Source organism: Crocuta crocuta, unplaced genomic scaffold (genome assembly GCF_008692635.1).
Source record: "Crocuta crocuta isolate KB4526 unplaced genomic scaffold, BGI_CrCroc_1.0 scaffold113, whole genome shotgun sequence".
NCBI lineage: Eukaryota > Metazoa > Chordata > Mammalia > Carnivora > Hyaenidae > Crocuta > Crocuta crocuta.
This window is the reverse complement of record NW_027530368.1, coordinates 4791335-4814278: the sequence shown is the minus strand read 5'-3', so window position 1 is coordinate 4814278 and position 22944 is coordinate 4791335. Positions and strand designations below refer to the sequence as shown.

General features: G+C 41.0%; 1 protein-coding gene and 1 pseudogene across 5 annotated transcripts in view; one reads left to right on the top strand and one right to left on the bottom strand.

Moving 5' to 3' along the window:
- Nucleotides 1–22461, bottom strand: part of ASPRV1 (aspartic peptidase retroviral like 1) — a 111875-nt gene extending 89414 nt beyond the window's left edge. For all 5 annotated transcript variants that reach the window (XR_013335670.1, XR_013335671.1, XR_013335672.1 and 2 more), the window contains exons 1-2: nucleotides 22377–22461; nucleotides 2888–3070 (exon numbers count right to left, since the gene is read on the bottom strand). The gene's annotated coding sequence lies outside the window, so the exon portion shown is untranslated. The remainder of the gene's footprint in view (nucleotides 1–2887; nucleotides 3071–22376) is intronic.
- On the top strand, nucleotides 13409–14233 carry LOC144233342 (folate receptor alpha pseudogene; annotated as a pseudogene).
- Nucleotides 22462–22944: the final 483 nt, after the last annotated feature.

Here is a 22944-nt window from a genome sequence, read left to right as displayed (position 1 = left end):
CTCTCTCTCAAAATAAATAAACTTAAAAAAATAAAATAAATAAAAGGAGGGAAAGTGGGCTCTTGGGAGTAGAAACTGAAGTGTGGGGAAAAGGTACAAGGTTGGATTTCTGAAGATTTCACATTTAAGTAATTAACTTATAAAATACAAAGTAATGTGCAATCTAGTTCAAACCTTTATATGTCAACTACCTGATTCTTCTTTTAATCCAAAAGCTGCTTCCACACTAAAGAGGGGAGAATGCCAAAAGACGACTTAAGTAATCTCCAATATTATTTATGGCCATAATCTTGAACTGCTTGCCCTGTCCTTTCTTACACTCCACCCACTATCCTGATTCTCTAGGTTTCTGACTTAATGATTCAGTTTCCTGTTTCATCTTTGCCTCACCTTATCCCTAAGGCTTCTTTCATTGCACTCAGTTATTCTGCCATCAGCCACTCAAAAGTAAATAATCTGCCTACCCAGATCCCCAATTTTTATCCACAGCACTCATGCCCCGTTCCATGAGCAAGTTCTCTGCCAGGCCTATCCTGATTTTGTAAATATGTCTCAGAGAGAGACAAATGTATTAGATGATTCATCTCAAGCATGATAGATGGCTCATTCAGCAAAATACTGGAATCACCAAAGATAGAATAAAGAGAATGAAGATGAGCCAAGGCCAAATGACTTGACCTTACTCTGACATTCTAAGGCACACTTCTTAGCCCTCAAGTACTACTCTGGGTACTCTTACCCAGCACCCCATCTCAAGGGATGCTTCCAGCCCCACCAGTAGGACTAAGAATACATGGTAAGCAAGACCTAGCTAGGCCTTTGCCCAACAAAACTTACCATCTCGTGAGGGAGACAAATAATTACAGCATCTACAAGTAAAGATAATACACGTAGAGATGGAAAACTAAGAAGGACAGTCTTGGGGTGCCTGGGTGGTTCGGTCAGTTAAGTGTCCAACTCTTAATTTCAATTTAGGTCATGATCTCACATTTGTGGGATCAAGCCCCACATCGGGCTCTGCACTGACAGAAAGCAGAGCCTGCTTGAGATTCTCTATCCCTCTCTTTCAAAATAAACACNAAAAAAAACACAAAAAAATAAAAAAAAAAAAAAAAAAAAAAAAAAGTCAGGTGAAGTTACACCTAAGCTGAAACTTCAGAATGAATAGGAGATACCCAGGCAGTGGCAGAGCACTTGAGGAAAAGTGATCCTTTTTTCTTTCTTAAAGTTTATTTATTTTGAGAAGGAGCAAGTGCAAACAGATGAGGGGCAGAGAGAGAATCAGAAACAGGATCTGAGCACAGTCAGCATGGAGCCCAACATGGGACTTGATCTCACAAACCAAGAGATCATGACCTGAGCTGAAATCAAGAGTCTGTCACCTAACAGACTGAACCACTCAGGCACCCAAAGGGAAAATGTTCTAAGTAGAGGGAACAGCATATAAAAAGATCTTGCAGCAAGAAAACACATCGGAAGAGATGAGGGGTAGGGAGGCCAAAGTAGAAGGTATCCTGAAGCAAATGATGCTGGAAAGACCAAAAAGGGCCTCATGAGATATTTGAAGTTGTTTTATAATTCACTTAACAAGTATTCACGGAATGCCTATAACGTGCCACTCACTGTTCTAGGCATTAGGAATATATTGTAAATAAAAGAGACAATATTCTGGTTCTCAGAGAATTCTTTTTTTTTTTAATATAATTTATTGTCAAATTAGCTAATATACAGTGAATACAGTATACTCTTGGCTTCAGGAGTAGATTCCCGTGATTCATCACTGACATACAACACCCAGCACTCATCCCAACAAGTGCCCTCTTCAATGCCCATCACCCATTTCCCCGCCCCGCCAACCCCACACCCCCATCAACCCTCAGTTTGCTCCCTGTATTTAAGAGTCTCTTATGGTTTGCCTTCCTCTCTGTTTGTAACTGTTTTTTTTTTTCCTTCCCTTCCCCCATGGTCTTCTGTTAAGTTTCTCAAATTAGGAGTGAAAACATATATCTGTCTTTCTCAGAGAATTTAATTCTAACTGGAGGAGACCAGGGATGACTGGTTGGCTCAGTTGGTAGAACAACCAACTCTTGATCTCAGGATCATGAGTTCAAGTCTNACTGGGTGTTATATGGAAACCAACTTGACAATAAACTATTTGTAAAAAATAAATAAAATGTTTACCGAAAAAATTTTTTAAAAATTTAAAAATTTAAAAAAATAAAATAGGTGATGTGAAAGAAAGAATATGAGTGGCTACTGTGGAATAATTAGGTGGTGAGGGGAAGGCCTCTCTGAGATAACATTTAGAAACAAGTATATCAAACAACAAACAAAAAAAAAAAACAGACAATCATTTAAAGACAAAGGGAAAAAGCATTCTAGATGGGGATGACAGTACATGTAAAAGCCCAATGGCAAAATCACTGAAGTTTTTTTAAGCAGGAAAGTTAGACCACGATCATTTATATATATTATAAAGATCACTCTGGCTTCAATGTGCAGAGTGGAAGAGAGGTAGGGAAGGATAAAATCAAGACTGCAGGTAGATATGAGAATGGCTTATGTACACTGGGAAGACCCCAACAACAACAATGACAATGATTATGATGACAACAACCAACGTTCACATAAAACTTACTGGGTGCCAATCTATTGTTCTAAGCATTTTACATGTATTAATTGATTTAATATTCACAAATACTCTATTTTATAAATCAGAAAACTAAGGTACAAGGTACAGGCAATGAAGAAGGAAAGAAAGCAACTGGATCCAAGAAATAATGGGGAGGAAAAGTCCTAGTGATAGGCTGGTTGCTGGCTGTAGGAGGGGAAGGGAAGCCTTACAATGACTACCAGGCTTTGGGCCTAGTAAGTGTGTGCTACTTACATGTGATGAGGACAATGGATGAGGAGCAAGTGGGGAAGAGCAGGAGGTTGCATATTGCAGAGTATGCTAAACATCCTCGTGATGTTGTCTATGTGAGCAGTTGGAAACTGTGGTCTATAGAAAGATCTGGGCATCATCCATGTGTAGATGGTTAAGCGGAGGTGTCAGAGAAGTTGAGATCACCTAGGAAGAGTATAAGGAAAAGGGGAAAAAAAAGACATAGAAACAGAATGCTAACACTTAAAATACAACAAGAATCATTTATAGCATCAAAATGGAAATACTTTAATGTCTCTCAATAGAAAAAAAGCTAAATACAGTACATCTATTCTACAAAATATTATACAATAGCCAAAATAAAGGAGAAGTTATTTTTATGTACCAACATACTATCAGGAACATTACTGAATCAAAGAAATACTAAAATAACATATAAAATGTGACCCCATTTGTGTAAATAAATAAAACACAAAACTTAACACTCTTTCTAGGTTCATACACATGTATATCAATACAAAGAAAAAAAAGTCTGGAAGGTACATTCCAAACACTAACAGGTTACCCCTTTTTTTTTTTTTTTAATGTTTTGTTTATTTCTGAGAGAGAGAGAGAGACAGCGAGAGCAGGGGAGGGTCAGAGAGAGAGGGAGACACAGAATCTGAAACAGGCTCCAGGCTCTGATGAACAGGCTCAGGTGAAGTCGGACGCTTAACCGACTGAGCCACCCAGGCACCCATAACAAGTAACCACTTTTGAGGAATACATAAATAACTGAAATGAGTGCAGGAGAGCAAGAGAATTAAAAATATCTGCAGATTTTCATTTTTTTAGATTATATTATTACATTTCCTATAATATTAAAGATCAATTTTTCAAAAATAATGGGAATTTCAGGGTGCCTGGCTGGCTCAGTCAGTACAGCATGTGACCTTTTTATTTAGAGAGAAAGGGGGAAGGGTGCCTGGGTGGCTCAGTTGGTTGGGCGGCCAACTTCGGCTCAGGTCATGATCTCGCGGTTCGTGGGTTCAAGCCCTGCATCAGGCTCTGTGCTGACAGCCAGCTCAGAGCCTGCAGCCTGTTTCAGATTCTGTGTCTCCCTCTCTCTCTGACCCTCCCCTGCTCACGTGGTCTCTCTCTCCTTCTCTCAGAAATAAATAAAACATTAAAAAACATAAAATTAAAAAATTTTTAAAAATAGGGAGAGTATGCCCCAGCAGGGGAGAGAAGCAGATGGAGAGCACGTGACTCTTGATCTCAGGATTGTGAGTTTGAGCCCCACGTTGGGCACACAGCTTACTTAAAAATAATAATAATGGGAATCTTTGTTCTCTTTCCCTCAATTTTTTCTGTGAACCTAAAACTGTTCTTTAAAAAAAACTTAATTTTTCTGGGGCGCCTGGGTGGCTTAGTCGGTTAAGCGTCCGACTTTCGCTTAGGTCATGATCTCGCGGTTGGTGGGTTCCAGCTCAGAGCCTGGAGCCAATTTCAGAGTCTGTATCTCCCTCTCTCTCTGACCCTCCCCTGCTCACGCTGTCTCTCTTTCTCTCCTAGAAATAAATTAAAAAATAAAAATAAAAAAAATAAAACTTGATTTTTAAAAAATTTTTATTTATTTTGAGAGTGCGTGGGCATGTGCAAGGGGGACAGGGGCAGAGAGAAAGGGAGACAGAGAATCCCACGCAAGCTCTGCACTGTCAGCATGAAGCGTGACACAGGGCTCTAATCAACAAACTGTGACGGGGCACCTGGGTGGCTTAGTCGGTTAAGCGTCCGACTTTCACTTAGGTCATGATCTCGCGGTTTGTGGGTTCGAGCCCCGCGTCGGGCTCTGTGCTGACTGCCAGCTCAGAGCCTGGAGCTTGTTTCAGTCTGTCACTCCCTCTCTCTCTGACCCTCCCCTGCTCACACTGTCTCTCTCTCTCTCTCTCCTAGAAATAAATAAAACATTAAAAAAAATTAAAAAAAAAAACAAAAAAAAAACTGTGAGATGATGCCCCAAGCTGAAATCAAGAATCCGACGTTCACCCAACTGAGCCACGCAGGTGCCCTTATTTTTTTTCAAATGAGCAGAAGAGGGAGCCTACAAAGGATATCCTTTGCTTCAGATACTAAATTTTCTCTGTTTCTTCCACCCCAGATGACTCTGGTGCTCAGATCTTATGGTTTCCCATCTGCCCACATCTGAGACGTTACCACCACACTACCTAATTCCATGGTCTACCCTGAATTACTGGACTCAGGCCAAATCTGACCACCAATCCCCTAGCCTGGGCCAGAGTCCCAGGAGGAGAGGTCAAACACTAAAATCTTAAACAAACATGGGAGAATGAGGAGCGCCTGTCTGGCTCAGTCAGTAGAGCATGTGACTCTTGATCTTGGGGTTGTGAGTTTGAGCGCCATACTGGGTACAGATGCTAACTGTACTCAAGGACAGGGATCAGGTAACCCTGATCAGGCCAGCGAAGTCTCAAAGGGGAAAAGGTATTTGAAGGTCTGGAAGCAGTTTTGCAGTGTTGAGGGATGTGGCTGGGGGACAGTCAGGTAAAATCAGGCAGAAGTGGTATGGAGTGAGTTAAAGAGCCAATACCACTTATATATATTCCAAGCAAAGTGCTATAGTATCATGGAAACTAGTTTCACAAGAAAGGGAAAAAGGGAAGCCAAATACTGTGAAGGGGTTGGGGGCGGGGCACAGGGGTATGTGTGTCTAGGAGTATCGAGAGGAGTCACTTCACATCAAAGCAGCAATTCCAGGAGGCACAGTATAAACGTTCAGAAGCTGGAGCAGAAGAAAGAGGCCAAGGACTTGGCTCCTTCCTGAAAAGTAAGGAGGTTCTAAATAAACATAAGGAGAAAAGACACTGAAACAATGTTTTTCCTTATGCAGTAAATTAAGACAGAGAGATCATGGCAGATTTCTGGTGACTGTACTCTTAGGTTTCAACTTCTGAGGATGAAAGACAACATATTTGGTCTACATGTTTTCCTGGTTACCCAAAGAAATGGCGCTACCTGGGCCCTACGCAACAGCTGATTCACCATCAATTAGTCTGTATCACAGCCTGCTGAGCCTTACATTTCACACAGTCACATACCAGACTCTAGAAAAAAACAACCTGGTATGAGCTGTCAAAGTCCTCTCAGTACCTGACCTCACCCGATGGGGTAGGTTTCATTTCAAAACTGAAAGGAACTGAAGGCTGGGGAAATCCAAAGATCAGCAGAGCTGGGAACAGGTGGTTCCCAGCAGAAAAGGGTCCCAGGCTGGAACTCAAAACAGAAACCAGACAACTGATAAGACACGATTTATGATGTCTGTCTCCAAGCCTCATATGTTTTCCAATATTTACAAAAGGGCGTGACCATGCTTATCCAACTCCTGACAACTAAGTATCTAATTATCCAAGTGTTCAATGAACTTCCTGGCTTTATTAAGTTTTTTTTTCCCTTGCAAAACTAACTTTATTAAGTTTTAGAGCTCTGGGTTAACTCCAATAACTGGGATACCTTATGAGTTTTACAGTTCTTCAAATGAGCCACATTTTTATTTATTTTGAGAGAGTCTCAGAGGGAGAGAGAGAAAGCTCAAAAGCATGAGGGGGGGAGGGAAAAAAGAGGGAGAGACAGAAATAATCCCAAGCAGGCTCCACACCGTCAGCACAGAGCCAGAAACATGGTTCAAACCCACAAAACATGAGATGATAACCGAAACTGAGATCAAGAATCAGATATTTAACCAACTGAGCCCCCAAGGATCCCCCAAATGGGCCACATTTTAATCATAATGAATTTTATCAGCTCTTTGTCCTTCTTCATGTCCCCATGAACCCTCAGCAAAATTTGTGTCTCACTAGAAAATTTCCCAAGTTTTTTATCATGGCCCTCTCAATAGAGCAATATTCAATACAATGAAACTCTAGTTCATCAAATAAGTCAAGTTATTTGATTGAGGATCACTGTTAACTAGCTGAGTGACCTTGAGCAAGTCACCTTTCTGGACTCAGTTACTTCTTCTGTGAAGTAAGAAGGTTGGAAACAGATGGAAACCTCCTTGAGATAAAAAAAGATTTAAGTTTTTAAGGTTCCAAAAGGTTCAACAAGGGGAAAGCAGAGCTATTTTAAAAACACACCTAAAGCATATCATGATGAAATGTTAAGCATGAAGAAAAAAAATTTACAAACTTCCAAAGGGAAAGGACAGGTACTTACTTACAAGGAAAAATAATCCTACTGGCATTGGACTTCCCACCTGTATCACTTGAAACTAAAAACAGGAGAAAGCTGCATGTAGACTTTGCAGTGGGTAGAACTACTATATAAGAATCCTAAACCAAGTCATCATTCCTACATTATGGTAAAATACAGGAGTGCCTGGCTGGCTCAGTTGGTAGAACATGAGACTTTTGATCTCAGGGTTCTAAGTCTGACTCCCACATTGGGCATAGAGATTACTTAAAAATAAAATCTTTAAAATATACATATAAAAAATTGGACAGGGGCGCCTGGGTGGCTCAGTCGGTTGGGCGTCTGATTTTGGCTCAGGTCATGATCTTAGGGTTCGTGGGTTTGAGCCCCACGTCAGGCTCTGTCCTGACAGCTAGCTCAGAGCCTGGAGCCTGCTTCCGATTCTGTGTCTCCCTCTCTCTCTGACCCTCCCCTGCTCACGCTCTCTCTCTCTCTCAGAAATAAATAAAACATTTAAAAAAATTTTTTTTTTAATTTTTTTAAAAACAAAAATTGCAGGGCGCCTGGGTGGCTCATTCGGTTAAGCCTCCAACTTCGGCTCAGGTCATGATCTCATGGTTCATGGGTTCAAGCCCCACATTAGGCTCTGTGCTGACTGCTAGCTCAGAGCCTGGAGCCTGCTTCAGATTCTGTATCTCCCTCTCTTTCTCTGACCCTCCCCTACTCACACTCTCTCTCTCTCAGAAATAAATAAAAACATTTAAAAATTTTTTTAAAAAATAAAATTGGACACATAAGGACCTTGAAAGTGCCAAGCAGGCCCCTTTTCTAAGACCACTCAGAGAAAGTACTTTATTCAAATTAATATTTAAAATTGGAACAAAGCTGGGAAAGACAAAGTATACATGAGACATGTTTTCCCTCTCCCCCACAAAAAGACCTTTTAATAAGGTTGTACCAGATGACATCTGATGGTCTTTCCAACTACAAACTAAAACTGTCCTGTATACAACTGTCCCTGGAAGTCAGGGTTTGTGAGTTGTTCATCACCTAGTGGCCTGATGAAGTAAATGCAGTTTTGTCACATGCCCGGATAAACTTCCAGCCATTTTGTGAACTCTAACAATGTGTACAGGACAACAGTCTAATGGACATTAGATTATAAGAGTAGAAGATTGCAAACCCTGCAGACTCATACATAGTTGTAGAGACTCAGCTCACTATTTATTCATTCTCCAAAGATACAGGAAGAGCCCATACTTTGTGCCTAACCATAAGAAGTGAAGCACAGATTTACTGCAAGGCTGCACTTACAAAGCAATAAAAAATAGAGACTGCTTTTGTGTGGACCAATCCAAACTGAAAGCAAGTTTAGATGCTATGAGAAAACTACAAATATGACTTATAAATAGGAAGAGTGTCTTCAAATGTTCACAAGATTGGCATATGGAAGATGGCTTGTAATTATCCTAAGTGGCTCCAGGGGACAGGCCTAAAACTGGTAAATCATCTCAATTAGATTTAATTTCAAAATAAGAAATAACTTCTTACCAAAGAGAACTAGTCAACACATAATGAGATTCCTCAAGAAGTGATGAACTCCCCAGCAATGGAAGAATTCAAGAACTTGGGTGATCATCTGTCAGGGGGATGATGGAAAGTATTCCTGTAACCAGATGGCAGACAGGAGACAAGGAGACTGACTATGGTAAAGGCCCTTTCCAACTCCAAGAGTCTACCATTCTAAAGAAAACAAAAACAGGGGCACCTGGGTGGCTCAGTCGGTTAACCATCCAATTTGATTTCAGCTCAGGTCATGATCTGACATTTCATGAGTTCAAGCCCTGCACTGGGATACTCTCTCTGCCCCTACCCTGCTCACACACTCTACCAAAATAAACTTAAAAGAATTAAAAAGAAAAAAAAAAAAACACCACCAATAAATAAAGAGTCCTCCCTTTGTTTTTGTTTTTTTTTAAGTTCCAACCAGGCAGTACAACATAGCGGGCTGAATACCACTTTCCACTTGAATAACTATGGACAAATTATTTAACTCTATTTGCCTCCCTTTCATTAACTGTAAATTTAGAATAGTACTTACCTCATAAGATTATAATGAAGATTTAAATAATAAACTTCTGTTAAGTACTAATATATAGAAAGTGTATAAAATTGGGAGCTTGAAAAAGAAAGGTGGGGGGGAGGTGGAAAGTGAAACCTAAATGTGCTGCTTGTTTTAGTTATCTGTACCCAACTCTTAACCAAAGCATTCCTGACTGTTGCTGGCCAGAGGCTAGGTTCCCTAGGCAACCAGCCTCAAAAAAGAGCCCAGACCTACCTTCTTCAGGAAGGCAGTGTTCTCCATCCTAAAATCTGGCATCTTCCTTTACACAAAGCAGGCTCCTGAAAACCTCACAAATACCACCGCTCCAAAATCAAGAAGTTGAACAGGTGTTATTCTTCTCACTTCATAAGGTCAATCAGAACACTGGAGTTAGAAGGGATCTAGGAAACCATCTAGAGTAATCCTTTTGTTGTTTAATGAATGAGGACAATGAGGCTGAGAAGAATGAAATCCTGGATGTGGCAAGTTGGTGAATAGGTTAAGACAAGATCACAGGCATCCTTATTTCTAGCCCACTGGTCAAAATTTCCCATTTTTCACATGGGAAAAATAGGACTGGACCTACTAAGCCACCTGCCATATGCTACGTACTTTACACAGGTTAAGAATAGAAACAATAGAGTGTAGAGACCATGAATGTGGACTCCAGAGCCAGACTGCGTATTCAAATCTCAGCTCTACCACACTATGTGAGTTTAAGCAAGTTTCCTAATCTTTCTGTTTCTATAAAATAGGGATAGAAGTGACTACCTCATAGGGTTACATTAAGGACCAGATGAGATAATCTATGTCAAGTGCTTGTTGTAGGGGCTCCTGGCTGGCTCAATTGGGAGGGGTTGCAACTCTTGACCTCGGGGTTGTGAGTTTGAGCCCCATGTTGGTATAGAGATTACTTAAAATATTTACTGGGTGCCTGAGTCAGTTGAGCACCCAACTCTTGATTTTTACTCAGGTCATGATCCCAGGGTTGTGGGACTAAGCCCTGAGTTGGGCTCTGTACTGAGCATGGAGCCTGCGTGAGATTCCCTCTCTCCATCTGTCCCCTTCCCTGACTCCCACTAAATAAATAAATACATACATACATACATAAATGTTTTTAAAAAGAATAAAATAAAAAATAAAGTGCTTGATATATATATATACTGCTCATCTTCTCATCATTACCAGTTGTATGAGAGAGAATCATAGTAACAAAAAAGACTGGACAAGCTCCTATTTAGGTCCAAGAATAGTGGGTAAGATACAGGTATTTATTCAACTCCATTTCCTGGCACCAGCCAGGGAACACTCAACCCCTCAGCAGAAGACCATAACTAACCCATCACTCATTTGTTTGGATCTAGGGAACATTTACTTCAGAGAATAACCGTACATGCTACAGTGTTAAGATGCTTAAGAGCACAAATAGAGGGATGCCTGAGTAGTTCAATTGGTTAAGCGTCTGACTTAGACTGAGGTCATAATCTCGCAGTTCGTGAGTTCGGACCCCACGTCGGGGCCTATGCTAAAAACAGCTTAGAGCCTGAAGCTGCTTCAGATTCTGTGTCTCCCTCTCTCTCTTCCTCTCCCCTGCTCACACTCCATCTCACTGTCTCTCAAAAAATAATTTAAAATGTTTAAAAAAATAAAAAAGAGCACAAATAAAGCTTACATAGGAACCCAAGTGTATCCTTTAGATCTATGCTCACCTCAAGCTGGACAAAATGCAGTTCTTGTCCAGGCTCTTGCCCTCAATCCATGATGGCCATACAATGTAGTACAATGTAACGGTTAAGAAACAAGAGTGCCAAATGGGGTGCCTGGCTGGCTCAGTCAGTGGCATGCAACTTGATTTCAGAGCTAAGTTCAAACCCCATGTTGGATGTGGAACCTATTTAAGAAAGAAAGGAAAGAAAGAGCAGAAGAAAGCGATGGAGTCTGACCTCCCAGGCACAAATTACTTTTCTGTCATTTATATTTGCTGTCACTTAGGCAAATCAGCTGAACTCTTTCTAAACCTCTATTTCTCCATCTACTTTAATTATGATAACAGTGACATTTGGTAAGCACTTTCTATGTGCCAAGCACTGTTTCACAGGGCTTACATCATTTAATCATTACAATCTCATGAGGCAGTTACTATTATTACCTTCAATTTATAGAAGATGAAGAAGAGGCAGTTTTCTCATTCAAAACCATACAGCTAGTTACTCGCAAAGCTGTGAAGTTGGTGTAGAAGTCTGACCCCAGGGTCTATGCTCCTTACTCCTACACTGCTCTACTTCTCACAGCACCAGCCTTCTTCATGTGGTTGCTATGCTGTTAAAATAAGACAATCTATATAAACTGGTTCATCAGTTAGCCAGTACTATTCTTGTTGTTGTTACCATCATCAATCCCTTTGAGCCTCTTCAAATAGTACTTCCTGAGCCCCAACTTCACCTAAAAGGAAATGGTTGTTTGCCTACCTAGACACCAGCTCACTAGGCAGCCTGGGGTGCAGTTCTAGTATTTTGTTACTCTCGTGTAATACAAAAGTAATTATCTGAGTAGAAATACAAATAAATATTTTCTAAATACCTGTTACTCTATAAAAAATATATATTAATGTATTTTTTAAATAATTGTTTTTAAAATATTTAACCCTAAAGCCCAAACCCAGGGCCCTAACATCTTTGTTTTTAAAAATAAAATCTTTATAGGGCACCTGGGTGATTCAGTTAAGCGACCAACTCTTGGTCTCAGCTCAGGTCACAATCATAATTTGTGAGATGAAAGCCCACATCGGGCTCTGTGCTGACAGCATCCCTGCTTGGGATTCTCTGTCTCTTTCTCTACCTGTCCCCTGCTCACACACTCTCTCTTAAAATAAATAAATGCTTAAAAATATACAAAAAAATAAAATCTTCACTATTCTCAGTAGAAATAAAATATATGCTGGGGCACCTGGGTGGCTCAGTAGGTTAAATGTCTGACTTCAGCATAGGTCACGATCTTGCAGTTCCTGAGTTCAAGCCCTGCATTGGGCTCTGTACTGACAGCTCAGAGCCAGGAGCCTGCTTCGGATTCTGCGTCTCCTTTTCTCTCTGCCCCTCGCCCCTGCTCGCTCCTATGCACTTTCTCTCTCTCAAAAGTAAATAAACATTAAAAATAAAATTAGGGGCGCCTGGGTGGCTTAGTCGGTTAAGCGTCCGACTTTCGCTTAGGTCATGATCTCGCGGTTCGTGGGTTCGAGCCCCGCTTCGGGCTCTGTGCTGACTGCCAGCTCAGAGCCTGGAGCCTGTTTCAGTCTGTGACTCCCTCTCTCTCTGGCCCTCCCCTGCTCACGCTGTCTCCTCTCTCCTCTAGAAATAAATAAAAGATTAAAAAAAAAAAAAAAGTTTAAAAATAAAATTAAAAAAAGAAAAAGAGGGGCACCTGGGTGGCTCCATTGGTTAAGTGTCTGACTTCGGCTCAGGTCATGATCTGTTTGTGGGTTCAAGCCCACGTTGGGCTCTCTGCTGACAGCTCAGAGCCTGGAGCCTCCTTCAGATTCTGTCTCCCCCTCTCTCTGTCCCTCCCAAGCTCATGCTGTCTGTCTCTCAACAATAAATAAAAACGTTAAAAAAATTTTTTTAACAAAAAAAATAAGAAATGAAATACATGCTTATTAAAAAGCTTTTGGAGGGGCGCCCGGGCGGCTCAGTCAGTTAGGCATCCGAATTTGGCTCAGGTCATGATCTCGCAGTTCGTGGGTTCGAGCACCGCATGGGCCTCTGTGCTGACAGCTAGCTCAGAGCCTGGAGCCTGTTTCGGATTCTGTGTCTCCCTTTCTCTCTGACCTTCCCCTGCTCACACTGTCTCTCTCTCTCTCTCTCTCTCTCTCGGAAATAAAGCATTAAAAAATTTTTTTTTGGAATAAATAAATAAAAACAAAATAAAAGTAAAAAGCTCTGGGGGGCACCTGGGTGGCTCAGTTGGTTAAGCATCTGATTTTGGCTCAGGTCATATCACAGTTTGTGAGTATGAGCCCCGCACTGGGCTTGCTGCTGACTTTTTTAAACCTCTGACTTGATTTCAGCTCATGTCATGTTCTCAAAGTTCATGAATTCAAGCCCTGCATCGGGCTCTGTAATGATAGCACAAAGCCTGCTTCGAATTCTCTCTCTCTGCCCCTCCTCCACTAGCACTCTCTCTCTCAAAATAAATAAACTTAAAAAAACTTCTTTCAAAATAGAAATATACAGGCCACTGACCACAGGTCTTCCTTCAGCCACTGACATGGCCCAGCTGGTGACAACAGAGCTGCTGCTCCTTCTGGTGGGGGTGACTGCAGTGTGGGCAGCCCAGCCCAGGACTGAGCTTCTCAATGTCTGTATGGACGCCAAGCACCACAAGGAAAAGCCAAGCCCGGAAGACAAGCTGCATAAGCAGTGCAGCCCCTGGGAGAAGAATTCCTGCTGCTCTGCTAACACCAGCCGGGAAGCCCATAAGGACATTTCCTACCTGTACAGATTCAACTAGGACCACTGCGGACAGATGGCACCCGCCTACAAACAGCACTTCATCCAGGACACCTGCCTCTATGAGTGCTCCCCCAACCTGGGGCCCTGGATCCAGCAGGTGAACCAGAGCTGGCGCAAAGAGCGCATCCTGAACGTGCCCCTGTGCAAGGAGGACTGTCAGCAATGGTGGGAGGACTGTCGCACGTCCTACACCTGCAAGAGCAACTGGCACAAGGGCTGGAACTGGAGCTCAGGGTATATAACCAGTGCCCAGTGGGAGCTGACTGCCATCCCTTCCATTCCTATTTCCCCACACCTGCTGCTCTGTGCAGTGAAATCTGGAGTCACTCCTACCAACTCAGCAACGATAGCCAAGGGAGCAGCCGCTGCATCCAGATGTGGTTAGACCCGGCCCAGGGCAACCCCAACGAGGAGGTGGCAAGGTTCTATGCCTTGGCCATGAGTGCTGGGACCCTGCCCCATGGGGTGGAGCCTCTCCTGCTCAGCCTGGTCCCAATGCTGCAACTCTGGTTGCTTAGCTGAGCTCCTTTCACCTTGCAATACCTGCAAAGCCCTCCCCTGTTCAGCCCATAGCTCCCAACTATTCACTTCCTGTTCCTTGGATGGGGATGGGGCTCTAATTGACGGCATTTGAATAAACCAGAGACTCAACAACAACAACAACAACAACAAAAAGAAATATACAGTATTCATTTAAAAAAAAGAAAAGAAAAGAAATTGTCTTCAGGGTGCCTCTCTCTCAAAATAAATAAATAAACTTTAGGGGCACCTGGATGGCTCAGTCGGTTAAGTGTCTGACTTCAGCTCAGGTCATGATTTCATGGTTCAGGGACTCAAGCCCCATATCAGGCTCTGTGCTGACAATTCAGAGCCTGGAGCCTGCTTCAGATTCTGTGCCTCCCTCTCTCTCTCTGTTCCTCCACCACTCTCTAAAATATAAATAAAAGTTTTTTTGAATTTTAATTAAACTTTCAAAAAACACTTTATGTAAAAAAAACTCTTCTCTTTCCCTTTTCTACACGCCATTCTCAAAATTAGTAGTCATTTCATCCTCATAAAAAGTAAGACTAATGTCATTTATCATTATCTCCATTTGACAAGTGCAGAAAGTGAGGTTCTGAGAGGTTCAAGACCAAACAGCTAGTAAATGGATGACCAGGGTTTCTGGAAAAGAACTTTCGATATGGAGGAAGGTAAAGATAGTAAACTCCTTCACTTATCCTGAGAAGTAGCTAAGACAGAGGTTCCTAGAAGATATCTAAAAAGAACCAAAACTGATAGCAAGATTTTAAAGAAGCTCCTGCTCTAATAAGACAAGACCAAACAGAAACTGTAATCCAAAAAGCCAGTAATACAGTGAGCTATCAGCAATCCTGCCCTCCCAGAAGCACTACAAATTACTGATAAGCCTGACAAAGCAAGACTTCATCTCTGAAGAGATCCATACCCTTGCATACCAGTCCCTACCTCCCCATTTCCAAAATGATGTTAGAGAGCACAACACTGTTCAGGTCAAAATAAGCATGTTTTAGACCAGGCAACTTGAGGGCAGGAACAATATATTATTTATGCACATCTTTCCCTTATTATCTGGTACACAAACTCCTATACATTCAATACATTTTTGTTTAAAATGTGAATAAACGTATTCATTCAACTGCAATGTGCTGGACACTATTTTAGGAGATGGCAACATAGCAACAAGCCAAACAAAGTCCTAGTCATCAGGAAATTTACATTCCAGTGGCAGGTGACAAATAATAAACAGATTATAGTAGAGAGTCCCCAGTACAGTGCCTGACACATGGCAGGCATCCCTCAATAAATATATGAATAATGAATGAATGAATGAATGTTACACCAAGCAGTGATAAGTTCTGTGGAGAAAAATAAAGCAGGAAAAGGGAAGAAGGAATGAAGAGAGCAGAGGATGGCTTTTACTCTAAACAGGATGGTCAAGGAAAACTTCACAAACTAGGTAACAAAGCAGAAACCAGAGGAGATAAGGGAGGAGGCCATACTGGTAACCTGAAGAAATGTTCCAGGCAAAGAATACAACTAAGAAGTTCAACGCTTGGCATGCTGAAGCAAGTGCAAAGAGACCAATGTGTCCAGAGCACAAGGGGAAAGTGATAAAAGTTGAGGTCATAGCAGCTGGGGGGAGCACTGAAGATACTATGTAGCCTCCTAGACCAGTGTTAGGACTTTAATTTTTAACATGGGTGGGACCCAGTAGATAGTTTTCAGCAGAGGAATGGAATGATTTGATATATACTTAACAAGATTACTCTGGTCACTGTTCAAATTAGATTGAGGGAAGACAATTTAGAAGGCTATTCTAAAGGTAGCAGCGGAGGTGGCGAGAAGTGTTCAAATTCTGGATGCTTAAGGTAGAGCTCATAGGACCTACTACTGCTTGATTAGATGAGAAAAGCAAGAAAAGGAACAGAGTCAAGGGAGAGTCCTCCATATGCTCAAAACAACTGAAACTAAAATGGGGAAGAATTGGCAGAGGTACATGTTGAGAGAAGTTCCAGAATTAATCTTCTGAATATGTTAAGCTCAAGAAGCTATTAAGTAACCAAGTGGAGATGATATCTTGTAGGCAGTTGGATATGAGTCTTGAGTTCAAAGGAAGACATCCAAGCTAGTTAATACACACTTGAGAGTTGTGTCAGGATATAAATGGTATTTGAGGTCTTGAAATTTTGACAGCACATAGGGAATGAGTAAAAACGGAGAAGGGATGCAAGGACTAATCTGATGGATGCAAGTCCATCATTAGAGGCTGAGGAGATAAGGAGAAATCAGCCAAAAGAGGGGTGGGGGGCTGAGAAGAAGGGGCCAGTGAAGTAGGCAGAGAACCAATGGAGTGAAATTCTGGAAGCGAAATGAAGTTAATGTGCAAGGAAGGAGTTTGAGGTGCTACATACAGGTCAAGAAGATGACTAAGAAATGACCACTGAATCTGTGTGCTATTTTCTAAGCATGTTCTTCCCTACTCCACACATAGTATTTTTTTCTCTTAGTGCAGGTAAAATTCCAGTATTGTCCAATGAATAATCCCCCAAATTGTCCAATAAGGTTTTTATTTAATCCAGCTATATCCATGTCTCAAAAAACAAAAATCAATGTTCAATCTGGATACAACAGACTTTACACAGAGAATAATGTTAAACAAATGCTCTGTCTGGTTGAATTAATTGTCTAACAAAGTTCCCAACTAAATCTTGCTTGTGCCCAGTAGGTGGGATCAGAAAAATGAGCTATTTAAATGTACTTCTTTTGTTCTGCCATTAAATAGCAATTATTCTTGAAATCTTTTCCATCCCCCCTAACTCAAACATCCTAACCAGCTAAACAAAGACCCTAAACTTCCATATATACACCCCCTTAAAAACAAAGCAGAACACAATCAAATCCAAAACTTGGAGAAGAAAGGGATATGCTGGGGCACCTGGCTGGCTCAGTCAATGGAGCAGGCAACTCTTGATCTCCGGGATTATAAATTTGAGATCCACATTTGGTATAGAAATTACTTAAAAAATAAAATCTTAAAAAAAAAAAAAAAACAGGCAGGGGGGTGAGGGGGGGATATGTTATGCCTTGCACTCTCTTTCCTTTATTGCACAGAGGGTTAATAATCATTTGCTAATTCAAAGACTGTGCTTTATTTGCATTTTCTCCTTACAATCTCTAGACCAAAAGTACAATTTCTAATACCTTCATCTTTAAAATTTTTTTTAATGTTTATTTATTTTCGAGAGAGAGAGCGTATGTAAGCAGGGAGGGAGAGAGGGAGACACAGAATCTGAAGCAGGCTCCAGGCTCTGAACTGTCTGCACAGAGCCTGATGCAGGGCTTGTACTCATGAACTGTGAGATCATGACCTGAGCCGAAATTGGAGGCTTAACTGACTGAGCCATCCAGATGCCCCTCTGATATCTTCATCTTAAAAGAGAATTACTGCTACAAAATAAGGATTTAGACTCTCTGTGCTCTAGTAAGCATAATCAAATCTCAATAATGTACATTTCTGAAGCAGAACAACAATCACCAAAAACTGGATCATGCAAACATCCTTCATAGCTTCCTGAAATGGCTTCAACTTCTAAATAGACTATGCACTCTCTGCCTTTGGGCCTTTGCTTCCCTGCCTGGAGTTACCCTTTCCTGCCCTCCACCTTGTAATCTGCCAACTTGGGACTCAGCCTAAATATCAACTTCGCTAGGTAGTCTTTCTGAATCCCCTCCTAGGGTGAATTAAGGGCCCTCTTCTAAGCCCATAGCATCCTCTGCTTTTTCATATCCTAATACCTTAAAGGATTCTACTGCAAATCTGTTTACTTGTCAGCGTCCCTCTCCATATCATAAACATCTTGAGGGCAAAGAACAAAATCTCATTCATTTTTATAGCTTTAGTGTATGGGACATATCAAGCAATCAATAAGCATTTGCCAACTGGGGTGCTTGGCTGGCTCAGTTGGTATAACATGCAACTCTTGATCTTGGGGTAGTTGAGTTCAAGCCCCACAGTGAAAGTAAAGTTAAATTTAAAAATAGTAGGGGCGCCTGGGTGGCTTAGTCGGTTAAGCGTCCGACTTTCGCTTAGGTCATGATCTCGCGATTCGTGGGTTCGAGCCCCGCGTCGGGCTCCGTGCTGACTGCCAGCTCAGAGCCTGGAGCCTGTTTCAGAGTCTGTGACTCCCTCTCTCTCTGACCCTCCTCTGCTCACACTGTCTCTCTCTCTCTCTCCTAGAAATAAATAAAACATTAAAAAAATAAATAAATAAGTAAAACACAAAAATAGTAATAATTGAAAAAAAATTTTGCTGATTGAATGACTAAGACAAAATTTGACCTGGAATATTTTATGATTTTTATAGCACATTTTCCTTGATAAACCAATTAGACTCTAATACTAAAACTACTCGTATCTAATCATATCCCCAGCTGATATGGGGATATGAAAACAAAAGAAATTTTCCCTACTTGATATCAAAAAAAGAGGATAAAAAAGAGACGTGGTGCTTCAGATCAGTTCAGGAGTTCTCATGCCAGCTGCTCTTTCCTGGTGCAAGAAAGCAGCCTATGCTTCCCACAGCATATGAGGGGCAAAGGCACCTCTGAATTGTTCTCTTCCACTGATCCCTTCCACTGATCTTGTTTCCTCCTCTTCTCTCTGCCCTTGTCTTTTCTCTTTTCCTTCCTCATTTTCTATATTTTACATTTGTACTGTTCTCATTTTTCCTTTAACTTTTCTCTCCACTCCCTTCTCCATGCCTTATTTCAGTCAGAGTAACCCTTGGGAATCCACAGGCCTTGCTTTCCCCATCTGGGAGAACTTAGACCAAGGATGTTGCTGTATTTCCTGGTCACTTTTGAAAGGCACACCAATATATTTCTTATGTTTTTGAGGAAACTCAGTAGTAACCCCGCAACGGTAGCACAGGGTCACCAGTATATGAGATTATTATTACTATTGTTCCTCTCCACAAAGTGGGTAAGAAGTATTTCATAGGCTATACTTTATAATATCCCAGAAAGTGATAGGGTAGAGATCCTCTCAATTTACTATAATTTCAAATAAAAGAACTATAAGAAGCTAAATTTGAAAGAGAAAAAGAAACCCTTTTTTTTTTTTTTTTTTTTAATCTGAATGTTGATAAGGCAAATTTAAAAAACTGTAGTACATTTGCTGGACAAGGTAGATTGGGAGGTAAATGTGGTTCCTGCCTCCACAGTCTCATTGGGGAATAATTCCCACCACTTCCCAAACCCATAAACGTAGACATTAGAGAAAAAGAGGAAAGAGGTTTTCTTAAACCGAAAGGATCAGTGGACAAGATGCTTCGGGGCAGAAAAATAAAGTCTGGATTGGAAGCTTTCTGAGTTAAAGATAAAATTAATCCATGTGTAAAAGTCTGTGAAACAAGCATCAAAAGCCAAGGAGAGAGGAACAATTCACAACTAGAAGTCAAGAGATCCAGCTCAGGTCCTGACAAGCTGTGTAACCTTGGGCAAGTCACTTCACTCCTCTGATCCATAGATAGCTCTTCCATAAAATAGGCATATTTATACTTTCCTGGCAGGGCTGTCTGTGATGATTAGTAAATAACGTGAAGTCACTTTTAAAACATTCCATAAACATGCCAATGTGAGTTAAAAGGAAGCAAAAATCCTTCCTCTGAATAGAATATAAATCCTGTGGTTCAATTTCCAAAGTTTAAGTCTGACTCACCTTCCCAAACTCATTAAACCCCTTAACTAACCTGCAGTCATTCAAATGGGAGAAGAGTCATGTGTGAGGCTCCAGAGGTGGGGCAGTGACTATTTAGTCAATTGTTCCATATCTCAATGGCTTCATCTGTAAAATGGGTGGTGTGGAATTCACTCACGTATACACAAGATAGTGTAGGTCTGAGGAAGGGAGTGGAAAATTTACCTTAAGTGAGTAAAATAGTTACATAATCCACCCCCTCCCCCAAGATATCCAAGATCATCAAGTATCCATACTCCTTGGATAGAATTAGAAAAGATCATTTAATCTGTTGTCTTACAGATGGGAAAACCAAAGCCTAGTTTTGAACTGCGTTGTAGACTTCTCAAAGTTAGACAGTGGCAGAGCTGGAGCTAGGGGCCAGAGCCACAGATTCTCAAGTCCAGTCCCTCTTTACCAGATCTCTGGGTCATCCATGGCACCTATGCTCTGTACAACACACTATCAACACCAACACACACTATGATTTAATTAACAGCTAAATGTGGCCTATAGGGGGAGTGGGAGCTGTAGAACTTTGGGGGAAACAGGGAGGCTAAGAGCTGGGAAGGGGAAGTCTTTATTGAAGGAAGAAGTGAGTAAAATCAGGGAAGTACTCAGATAAGAAGAAATTAATAAAAATTTCGGGCAAAAAGCTTAAAATAAGCAGTCTTCGGAAGAAAGACCCAATGTATACAATTTTCTTTAGGGGAAATAAATATGTGGCAGATCTAGAGACCAGAGTATTTTGAATAGGATATAATTTTCATTACATAGAATTTCTCTTGTTGCCTTAGTAACATTTACTAATAATTTAAATTCCCTAAACAACTCTGTCGCCCTATAAGACAAGGCCATCTGCAGAGACCACATCTAGCTCAGTGGTAAATATACAGGCTCTGGGCTCAGATCGCCCAGATTCAAATCCATATTTCCCTTTTTAATAACTGGGCCTGAGACAAAATCCTTCACCTCTCTATATCCCTGTAAAATAGAAATTACATCACCTCCATCTCAGGAGCTTTATGAGAATTAAATGTGTATATTAATCATTTTAGTCACAACCTAATAATGGTTTGTCACTTCAGTTGTGATGTGCCTTTTTATTTCATGTAAAAGAATAGAAATTACCAAAGTACACTACATATAGTAAGAATAAATACTTTTTTGCAAAGATTTAGTTTCTGTTACATATGCCTGTGCATATAGGAGTTATTCTGTAAAAATGTATCACTTATGATGGCTTGCTTTTAAAACTGCTGGAGTGCCTGGCTGGTTCAGTCAGTGGAGCATGTTACTCTCAATCTTGGGCTTGTGAGTTCAAACCCCACAATGGGTAGAGCGATTACTTAAAAATAAAATTTAAAAAAAAAAAAAGAAAAAAGGTCGGGGAGATTTCAGTGGCTCAGTCAGTTAACCGACCAACTCTTGATTTTGGCTCAGGTCATAATTTCATGGTTGGGTTTATGAGATCAAGTCCAGGTCCATGCTAATAGCACAAAGTCTGCCTATGATTCTCTCCCTCCCTCTCTCTCTGCCCCCCCACCACACTCACATCCCGCTCAGGGGCTCACGTGCACACTCAAATGCTCTTTCTTAAAATAAATAAACTTTTTAAAAAATGTGAGAGCCACTGAAATTACAGAATAAAGCTTCAGACAGTGCCTGGCACAAAGTTAGCACTTAATGCTAGTACTGCCATTGTTGCTATAATGTACCCACCAATTAAAGTTGTTTATAGAATTACACAAAGTAATGCAAAGGCACTTTGAAAACTATCATATAGGACATTAATGTAAGTTAAAAGAAGCAAAAAGCTCTTCTTTCCATCTCTAACATCCACATAAGTAGAGCCCTGTTCAGGCACATATTCCTTGCTTGACCTACAAGTTATTTGTTACACTGAACTGAAGAATTCACAGACTACGATTTACTTAACACTGTCATGCTCTGTCAATATTAGGAGAGAAATGGAGGCGTGATGCCAAAGTAAAATATTTATTTTTACTTGGTTGGGACACTAGGGTGAGGAAGGCGGAAGTCATGCCCATGGGTAGCTGAAGGAAGCAAGTGAGTCACACAGAGAACTGCTTGCTCCCACAGAGCCAGGTAGACTTAAACGTGCCACAGTCAAGGCTGGACTGACAGAAACTTCAGCCCTTGGGTAGGGATGAATCATTTCCCCCTCCCTATTCTCACCCAGATATCTCATAAAAAAAATAAAAAAAAATTTTTTTTAATTTAAGACAACAGCATTTGAGCCAAGGTGTAATTCACACCAGGAAAAGCTGGAAACCACCAAAAGATACAAACGGGGTGACTATGCACCAAAGGGTTACCTGTGGGGTTCTTTTAAATGACAAGCTCACCTAAACATTCAAATAGCACTTAAATTTTAAAACCCTGACTTACAGAAAAATGTGAAAAAGTGCTCACCAGCGAGGAAATCGGAAGGTCTGGAATCCATCCTCCATACTGTGTGACCTTGAATTACTCACTTCATCTCTCTGGGCCTAAATGAATTCGTCACTTTAAAAAAGAGAGAGAGAGAGAGAGAGAGAGAGGTAACATCTACCTCAGATCATTGTAAAAATTAAAGATAGTATGAAGTAAAACTCTAACACAGGATTTAATGCTGGTAAAGCCACAATAACATCTAACCCTCCACGCTAAAAGTTAACACCATTTGTGGTAAACTGAGGTTCACCGGCCAGCTAGCCTCTGAAAATGGCCACAAGTATCCAAATTGCTTCATGGAAATTCTAAGAAATTTTAGAAGACCATTTCTTAGTGTCTCCAATACATCAGCCTGTGCTAGAAGCCTAAGAAATCAGATTCCCATCTTGCTTCTTAAAGCAGTGATTCCTAAATGCTTTGCTACTGGGGGCCCAAATTATCCACTGGTACTGCCCCCCATTACCCGTTATTAAACTTAAGACTAATGAAAGACTCGGCATCACGCCTACATTTTAGTTATAAAAGTTCCCCATTTCAAATTAACGGG